Source organism: Bubalus bubalis, chromosome 3 (genome assembly GCF_019923935.1).
Source record: "Bubalus bubalis isolate 160015118507 breed Murrah chromosome 3, NDDB_SH_1, whole genome shotgun sequence".
In the NCBI taxonomy this organism is placed as follows: Eukaryota; Metazoa; Chordata; class Mammalia; order Artiodactyla; family Bovidae; genus Bubalus; species Bubalus bubalis.
The window spans coordinates 52,906,505-52,916,536 of NC_059159.1; the positions used below are offsets into that span (position 1 = coordinate 52,906,505).

At 48.5% G+C, this 10,032-nt stretch overlaps 1 protein-coding gene across 1 annotated transcript in view; it reads right to left on the reverse strand.

Moving 5' to 3' along the window:
• The window catches only part of YPEL2 (yippee like 2), a 66,727-nt gene extending 58,512 nt beyond the window's left edge, over positions 1-8,215 (reverse strand). Inside the window, exon 1 of the mRNA XM_025281178.3 lies at positions 8,051-8,215. The gene's annotated coding sequence lies outside the window, so the exon portion shown is untranslated. The remainder of the gene's footprint in view (positions 1-8,050) is intronic.
• Positions 8,216-10,032: the final 1,817 nt, after the last annotated feature.

Sequence of the window (10,032 nt, forward strand, 5' to 3'; positions counted from 1 at the left end):
ACTCTCATTCCAGCTAAAACCCACTAAGTCTGGACTTACTGCATTCCCAAGACCACAGGGGAGGCCTGACTGCCCTGTAACACAGGAGACCGGAGAGGTCAGCGACCCAGCCAGGAAACAGGGATTCAGGTGGCAGTGCCAGACCTCACTGGCAGATGCTGCTCAGTCCCATCCCAAGAGAGAAGGGAGGCTTGGCCTAGTGTGGAGACATTATGAGTTCTTTAGAGTTTAAGTCAGGAGTTGGTACTCTTCCAGAATGCACAGGAGTTGTAAGAGCCCTGGACCTGAGAAATAAAAGATACAGTTTACAGTCTATCCTGTGCCCTACTTAGTTCTGTGTATTAATAAGCAAGTTCTTATTGCCTGTTTGAGCCTCAACGTTTGTGTCTCTAAAATGTAACACCTAAAATGAATTTGAATGCCCAATCCAGCAAATATCTAAATAATACAGAGTTATAAACCATTAGCTTGAAAGCAGGGAAAATAAAAGGATAAAGTTACCACTGGAAAAAATTGGGATACAGGGCCTGACAGTTACTAAAGTCAAGCCACAAATTTGTTTCTCTGCTTCCTGGCAGCCAAAGCAAAAAGAGAAACATGATCAGTTACACCCAATTGTCCACAAAGCAAAGTCATGCCAGTTCCCTGGGAGAGGCAAAGCTTTTCCTGGCACCAGATTCTGAAAGAAACTTTCTCCAATTAACTTAACAGAGACATTAAGTGAAGCTGTAGCTTAAGTCTTCTACAATGTAACCTCTTAGAAGAAATATAGTAGCAAGTTACATAAAGCTATTTTGGTGAGCATCAGTCCATAAAGCAAAGGGCAGGACGCCCATCTCAAGTTCATCTCAGTGAAAGTAATTCTGCCGGGGCTGAGCTAACATGGTCCAAGTATGCAGCTTTCAGTTGGCCCAACTTAAATCAAGGATAAAACTAAGACCAGGTAGACAACTTGTTCTTCCAAACACTTCTATAAATATTACTTCTTCCACATGGATGTTTATTAAGAGTTAGTTAGCAGTTTCCAATTAGATGACTTCTACATTCCATTCCAGTTCTGATAAATCTAAGTGACCTTTTTGGTCTTCATTTACTTACATTAATTTAAAATTTGGTAGTTTTCCCCATCTTACTGCACTCCCAAATCAATGGGAATTCCTGCCAGTGAGAGAGAGAGAGAATCTAACTATTACTCTTGCTATTAACATTACTCTTGCTATTAATAGCTAATACCAAGTGCTTATGTACCAGGCCCGGGGCCTGGGTTCCTGTGCATTCTCTCATTTAATCCTCCCATCAACCCTGTGTGATAGTAACTATTATTAGTCTCACTTAACAAATAAGGAGTAGAGACTTAGAGAAAATGTCCAAGGTCACAGAGCTTTCTGGTTCCAAAGTCAAGATTCTTAGCTCTATTCACAGTGCCTAGTATTCATGAAACACGATTACTATGTTTGTCGGAACAATGAAGCCTAGAGTGAGGCTAGTAGAGCAGGCAAGAGTCATTAACAACAAAAAAATAACAGTAGAGCTTTTAGAGACTTTGGCAACCTATAAAAAGAATAAAAGGATGAAAAATTTGTGAGAAGCAGAAATCCCAAAAGAAAAGTAATTCCACAGGAACAGGAATTCTCAGGAAAGGGAAGAGAAAACTTCTTTTCCTCCTCTTCTCTTGAAAACAAAATATTATAAAATAGATAACCAATGAAAACCTACTACACAGCACAGGGAACTCTGCTCGATGCCCTGTGCTGACCTAAATGGGAAGGAAATCCAAAAAAGAGGGGATATATGTATTACATACACATACCTGATTCACTTTGCTGTACAGTAGAAATTAACAACATTGTAAACCAACTATACTCCAAGAAAACTTAAAAACAAACAAACAAACAGAAAAGAAAGTCATTTCCTACTCTTCAGTTCAGTAGCTCAGTTGTGTCCGACTCTTTGTGACCCCATGGACTGCAGCACACCAGGCCTCCCTTCCATCATCAGCTCCCGGAGTTTACTCAGACTCATGTCCATTGAGTCGGTGATGCCATCTAACCATCTCATCCTCTGTCGTCCCCTTCTCCTGCCTTCAATCTTTCCCAGCATCAGGATCTTTTCAAATGAGTCAGTTCTTCCCATTAGGTTGCCAAAGAATTGGAGCTTCAGCTTCATCATCAGTCCTTCCAATGAACATTCAGAACTGATTTCCTTTAGGATGGACTGGTTGGATCTCCTTGATGTCCAAGGGACTCTCAAGAGTCTTCTCCAACACCACAATTCAAAAGCATCAATTCTTCACCGCTCAGCTTTCTTTATGGTCCAACTCTCACATCCATACATGACTACTGGATAAACCATAGCTTTGACTAAATGGATTTTGTTGGCAACGTAATATCTCTGCTTTTAATATGCTGTCTAGGTTGGTCATAACTTTTCTTCTAAGGAGCAAGCGTCTTTTTAATTTCATGGCTGCAGTCACCATCTGCAGTCATTTTGGAACGCCCAAAAAATAAAGTCTGTCACTGTTTCCATTGTTTCCCCATCTATTTTCCATGAAGTAATGGGACCAGATGCCATGATCTTAGTTTTTTGACTGTTGAGCTTTAAGCCAACTTTTTCACTTTCCTGTTTCACTTTCATCAAGAGGCTCTTTAGTTCCTCTTCACTTTCTGCCATAAGGGTGGTGTCATCTGCATTATCTGAGGTTATTGACATTTCTCCCGCAATCCTGATTCCAACTTTTGCTTCATCCAGCCCAGCATCTCTCACGATGTACTCTGCATATAAGTTAAATAAGCAGGGTGACAATATACAGCCTTGACATACTCCTTTCCTGATTTGGAACCAGTCTGTTGTTCCATGTCCAGTTCTAACTGTTGCTTCCTGACCTGCATACAGCTTTGTCAGGAGGCAGGTCAGGTGGTCTGGTATTCTCATCTCTAAGAATTTTCCAAAGTTTATTGTGATCCACACAGTCAAAGGCTTTGGCGTAGTCAATAAAGCAGAAGTAGATGTTTTTCTGGAACTCTCTTGCTTTTTCGATGATCCAGCAAATGCTGGCAATTTGATCTCTGGTTCCTCTGCCTTTTCTAAATCCAGCTTGAACATCTGAAAGTTCACGGTTCACGTACTGTTGAGGCCTGTCTTGGAGAATTCTGAGCATTACTTTACTAGCGTGTGAGATGAGTGCAACTGTGTGGTAGTTTGAGCATTCTTTGGCATTCCCTTTCTTTGGGATTGCAATGAAAACTGACCTTTTCCAGTCCTGTGGCCACTGCTGAGTTTTCCAAATTTGCTGGCATATTAAGTGCAGCAGTTTCACAGCATCATCTTTTAGGATTTGAAATAGCTCAACTGGAATTCCATCACTTCCACTAGCTTTGCTCACAGTTTCTACTCTTAAAAGACTCTAAACTTTGGCTCTCTTGGTCATTCATTCATTCATTCACTCCAGCAACAATTAGATATTTACCCTGTGCTACTCCCTGCCAGGCACTGTCAGCCGTGAGCAAGACACAGGAGCCTCCAATTCAGCCATCAAGCAGACAATACACTTCCAGATGGTATTAAAGTGCTTTGAAAAAAAAAAAAAAAAATTAAGGGGATTAAGAGAGGCTGAGGGGCAGGGAAGAAGGACTGTTCTAGATAACAGGTCAGGGAGGGGCTCTCTGAACAGCATTTGAGGGAACCCAATCATGCAAAAATTTTGGAGTCCGGGCACCAGCAGAAAGGCCCAATGACAAAAACAAACCTTACATGTTTTAGAAACTTCAGGAAGGCCACTGCAGTAGACTGAAGCCAGACTGAAGTAGAACAGACCAAGTGAAGACCGGTAGGGAATGAGGTGGGAGAAGATGGGAGATGGGGCTACAGGGAAAGGAGGTGGATGCTTTCTGAAGGGTAATGGGAGGGGCATAATCCTATTTTAAAATCTCCAGGGCTGTGGTCAAAGCTCCAAGGGAGTCCAGAGAGATGCAGTATCACCTTTTGTTAGGGATAGTATCACCAAACTCAAAACTCTTAAGGGAATCCCTTTAGCCTGTAGGCCCTGGTTTTCCATTGTTTGTTGCTGTTTAGTCCCCAAGTTTTTTGCAACCCCATGGACTGTAGCCCACCAGGCTCCTCTGTCCATGGCATCTCCAGGCAAGAATACTGGAATGGGTTGCCACTTCATTCTCCAGGGGATCTTCCTGACCCAGGAATTGAACTGGCATCTCCTGCACTGCAGGTGAATTCTTTACCACTGAGCTGCCAGGGAAACCTGCTTTCCATCACTAGATGCTAAAAGTAAAAAAGGCAGTTCCTTTTCCAGAGCTTTATACCCCCTTGTGATGAAGGGAATACAACTGTCAGAGTAACTGGTGGTTTAGTTGACAGACTCTAGGGAAATGCCAAGATAATTTACAAAGAAAACTGATCCAGACCTCTATTTGAATCCCACCTGCTCTTCCTATCCTAGGATGTCGTATCCTTGGCTATCCTTTTGTTGCTTTCTTTTCTTTTCCAGAGGCTCAAAACTCAACACTCTCCATGTGAGCTGCCTGACCAAACTGAATATTATTAAAGTTAATTTCAACAATCCTACTGTTAGCCTTCCCAAATAAGGCATACCCTTGGCAGGAGGGACCACAGAAGTATGAATTTGAATTTGAATCTTTTCTGAAGCTAAATTGCAGCTTTGATTAATTCGAGGAAACTTCTTTTACCAACGTGTTTGGACATAAGAACTAAGAGGGAAACATCCAACATGTGGAAGCAGCAGCTGTGTATGTTTCTGCTTGAAAGTAGAGACAGGTAAAGCGATGTGAAAGTGCTAGTCGCTCAGTCGTGTCCGAGTCTTTGCGATCCCATGGACTGCAGCCCACCAGGCTCCTCTGTCCATGGGATTTTCCAGGCAAGGATACTGGAGTGGTTTGCCATTTCCTTCTCCAGGATCCAACCCCAGTCTCCTGCATTGCAGGCAGATTCTTTACCAACTGAGCTACCAGGGAATGGGTAACAGAGACAGGTAACAGCATCAGAAAACGGTGACTAACAAGATACACCTGCACACAGGAGCCGAGCCATCACCCAGGAAAGAAGCTGGGCTGAGGTCGGCAAGGTGGCATGGAAACTTGTTGTCACTTATTAACAGACAAACCCCTGGCTCCCCTCCCCACTCCCCAAAAAAATAAAATCACCAGTATGCCCTTCCTCCAGATCACACAGCCTGGAACACCCAGATACTAAACAAAATCAACCTTTCCTGCTGGCCAGACTATTAATGTCCCAGGCACAATGACTGTTATCATCAACTCAAAACCATTAAAATCATTCAAACACTGAAAATTCACCTAAATCTGGGAATAATGCTGCAGGTTCAACAGCACTACTCAGGACCCCAACCCCACACACCTAGAAACATCCAGTCGTACAGAACAGTGAACAGCAGCCCTCAAATGGACCGGAGCAGGGTACTGTGGGAGTAACAGGGCCTATGCCTAGCTCTGAGGGCCAACGCTTCAAGCCAGTTGAAAGCAAACACTATACCCTTACGTTTCAAAGCCTGGGCCTGCAACAGATGAGCGGTCCTGGGTTTGTATACAGTGTGGGTCATATAATCTAATCAAGGCTTTGCATATCATTCTTCATTGCCCCAAATTCCCACTAGTTCAGAGTTTCTTATCAACCATCTGCCTCATAACTTCATGGCCCACTTATTAAAAATGTCCCCCACTGACAATAAGCATCTCCAGACTGGACTTACAAACTACATGTTTAAACATTATCCAGGTCGTCTTTATGCACATTTAAGCCCGAGAACTTCAGCAATGTTTCTGCAAACTGTGGGCCATGAGTCATGACCAGCAGTTGATATTTTTTTTTAATTAAGTAGGAAAAAATTATAAATAGAACACACTGCAGGTAGTCAGGGCAATTATTGTTTCTGGGAACTTAAGCAGTTATGGACCTCTGTGCAGTGATGTAAAATGTATTCATCACTGTGGTTCAGTTTGAAAACCACTCTCCTAGAGGGATGAAGGAATATTTTTATGGAATATTTTACACTATTCCTATGCACGGTGTTTATTTTCTATTTTTCACTCCTAATTCCAAGCTTCTGGATTTTAGTTCAAGCACAAGTTATCAAGACACAAAGGCTGTTATCAAATCCTAAACTGATGAGCCAATGCCAAACTGAATAGGGGCATCAGCCCAAGGCTCCTTCCTGCCCCAGACCCTTCTCAAGGAGCTGGGGATACGGAAAGGTGCCAAAGGGAAGTTTGCACAACTCTCCCCAGGCTGGACCTGTTCCTTGGTAAAGAACTTGCACACTCATTATCATACATTAGAAGAATTGAAATGTTCCCTTAAGAGGGGTAGGGAGCCGGGGGCAGGGGAGGCTCAGTCTCAGTCTAAGGAATAGAGAGAACTCAGCTTCAATCCATCAATGCAGTCCTGGGGCAGTGACTAGGTCAAAGGAAAGTCAGGAAAGGGTGAATCCAGGCCCACTGACCACAAGGCCCTGAGCTCTCAGAATCAGGACAGCACTGGACAGCATCGGGCATGTGAGGTCTCGTCTCACCCCAGAACCAGTGACATCAGTTGCCTTGGGCAAGTCACTTAGCTTTTCAGTCCCCTAGGTTCCTTGTATGGCCAATGTTCTGGGAGCAAGTGGAACACAAGGAATCAGACAGCGTCTCTTCTTGCCCAATGCTCTAGGACAGGCAGCCCCATCTTGCTGGACCAGAAGAGAGGAACATGGGAGAAAGAGCGAGCGGGGAGAAGGAATAGCTGGGACTTCTATGGTGGTCCAGGGGTTAAGGCTCCAGCTGCCATCGCAGGGGGCGTGGGTTCCATCCCTGGTGGGAGAACTAAGATCCCGCCTGCCAGCAGGATGTGGCCAAAAAAAGCAGCTAGCTGTCTTTTCGGCTTTTCGACTTATCAGAAGCAACGACTTACTGAAAACAGACTCAAGACTCGAGGAGAGCAACTGACAAGGAGGCCAGAGCTCAAAAACAAGAAACCCAGCGAAGCCCAGGAGCGGTTTCCCCGTGCCATTCAAAGCCGCGGGACTGCGGGCGGGTCAGCTACATCACACAGAAAAACGGAGGGCGCTCACTCCCTTGGCTTTGTAAGCTCTTGTAAGCCGAGAGTGAAGTCAGAGGTGGCAGGCTCCTGGGCCCGGTCCAAAAGAACAGGTGGTTCCCCTCCCCCCCCCCACCCTCGCCAACAAGAGAAAAGTCACCACTTGGGGTAAAGATACCCAGAGGAGGTCAGCGGCCAGGGAGGATGCACCTGAAGCAGTGCGAGGTCGGGGCTGCCCCGCCAGACCCACTTCTCGAGAGATACTCGCTGGAGAGGCCCCTTGATTCCGTCGGGCAGGAGTGAACTCGCGCCCACCTCTTTGGCAAGGGCGCTGGGGAGGCGCCGGGAAGCGGCCAGGCAGGAACTCGGCTGCGGTTACCTCTGCCCGGGGCCGGCCAAGCGCTCCTCGGAGTCTTGAGGGCGGCCAGTCCCCCAAAAGGCGGGAGGGGGGAGCACCGAGGGCGGCGCCCGGACCCAGTGTCTCCAGCGGAGACCCAGCGACATCGGGGACAGCAAACGCCTGGAACTCCCATCCTGGCCCCCCACCCACTTAGTCCCAACCCGCCGGAACTAAGCTGAGAAAGGCGCGGCCATCGGGTCTCCAGGTTCACACCCCCCGCCCTCGCCCCGCGCGCTCCAGACCTGCCCAGCTCGTCGCCCGGGTCACCGGCCCCGATCTGGGGACCTGAGCCCCCTCGGCGCCCGCCGCGGGCCGCAGCCGGGGCCCCGGCAGTGTTTGTAAACAAACCGGTCACGTGGCCCCGGCGGCTCGCTCCCCGCCCCCTGTGCCCGCGGCCCCCCCCCACCCCGCCCGGGGCGACCCCCGCGCCGGACCCCACCTCGGCCGCGCCGGCCGGAGGGTGCCGCGCTCGCTCCAAGGGAGCCGGGCCGCCGGGGCCCCGGGGCGGGATGGAGGGGGACGGGGACAGGCGTCCCGCGCTGACAGCGCGCCCCACGCCCACGCGCGCCGCGCTCGCGTCTCACTCACCCGGCAGCCAGCAGCCCCGTCCGGCCCGCGCCGCGGTAGGCTCCGCGGGGATGCGCAGCAGCGAAGGACCGCCCGGCCGGATCCCGGGCCCCGGGCGCGCTCTTAAAGCCACAGCCGCCGCCGCCGCCGCTCCGCATCCCTCCGGGCCGGGCCGGGGGCTGCCGGGTGACGGACACGCTCCCGCGCCTATCCCCTCGGCGCAGCACATAGCAACACGCCGCGGGTTGGCTGCGCCCGGCCGCAGCCCATCCGCCGCGAACCAATCAGCGAAGGACGGAACTCCGCCCCCTGCTTCCCCGACCTCCGCCCCCCACCCCCCACCACCCCTTCGGGCCCCGCCGGGCTTGGGTGCGGGGTGCGGGGCGCGAGGCGGGCGCCGGGATCTGGCCCCAAGGAGGCTGAGCCCGCCGCGCCTAGCGAGGCGGGGGGCAGCTGACCCGAGGAACGGGAGGAAGGGTGATGACGATGGGGAGGCTCTCTGCGCCCGGGCGGAGACCGTTTATTTGGGTGTGGAGTTTGTCTCCAGGTCAAGGCTGGGATTTCTAGAACCCGGGCTGGTGGTGGTGGTGGTGGTGTGGCGCTTTCTAGTGCTGCTTCTGCTTAGAGGAGCTAAGACAGTAACTCACTCCTCACGCCTTAGCCGCCCCCAACTCAGTCTAAGTTACCTGGAGAGGCTCTCGGGACCCAGGGCAGTTGAATGTAAAAAGCAACGCCAGCCCGAGGGGGCCCCCGCCAGGCCCCACTCCGCAGCAAGGCATTTCCCGTTGTCTCTGCTCTCCTTAAACCGGGCGCATTAAACATAAGATAAGAGGAATTTACAAAAAAAAAAAAAAAAAAGAGGCATTTACAGGCATTGGAAGACACCTCGCCCCCAATTGCTGCTGGTTTTTCTAAGGCTTTTGAAGAGAAACGATTCACCCGGGACACGAGGATGGTCAGTGGACACAGGGGAGGTGCGCCCAGTCTGGGTCAGTGGAGCGGTGCTTTTCACGGAAGAGAAGGTTAAAAAATAAGCCCAGGGCTATCAGGAAATCTAGGGAGGCACCAGGTGGGCGGAGTGGGGCAGTCTCCCAGCAAGAAAACAGGTCACTTTGAGAAAGAATGCAGCCAGGGATCAGGGGCAGAGAGCAGTTCAGCCTTTTCATTTGGCCTCTGGGATTCTGCGATTGCTCAGAGAGCAGTAGGAAACCCCGGGTTTTATTGAGCTGCTGTCAGAATGTGAGACACTTTGAGCTGCTACAGGCTTCAACCCTTTTCCACGCTGGTTTGCGCGAAAGTGGAGAATGGTACCCAAGGCAGATCCCCAGGTGGCTCAAACTTCACCACAACTCCAGCCAACTGTCTTTAAAATACATTTGATTTAGTTAATATATTTCTCATTTGGATTGTATTCCGATAATATATATTGCATGGTTGGATGCGAATCCAATCCTAATGTTAGTAAAAACAAAAAATATACCTGAAACACATCAGCATCTCACATATGTATCAGTCTTAGTGTAAGCATTTTCAGTGTAAACAAGATCACCTTGTCACTGCTCACAGTTGATGAACTTGGAAAGTTTAAAACAAAAAAATTTTAAATACTTATCAGATAAAGAATCTAGAAAGGTTTAGCACTTAATCCTTAATCTTTGAAGAAGTGGTAGATTCTTCAGATTATTGAGATCTTGATTTCTGCGCTAATCTGCCTCTTGGGCAAATTTCTTCCTCTTTCCAGACCTTAGTAGCCGCAGTTTGAAACAAAGAAGATTGAAATAGATTCAAATAGTCCCCTCCAGGCACTAAAATCTAAGCAGGTCCAGAAAGTCAAACTTGTTACAATGTTTCAACAATATCCTAGTGAATATTCCTTTTGCCAGATCACCACTCCCCAACCGCAGGCCCTGCATGAGTTTAACACCCTGGAATATTGGTATGTTATGTAACAAGATTGGTGGCTACTGTTTAAATAAAAGATAATGTTAGCTAAGGAGGACGAG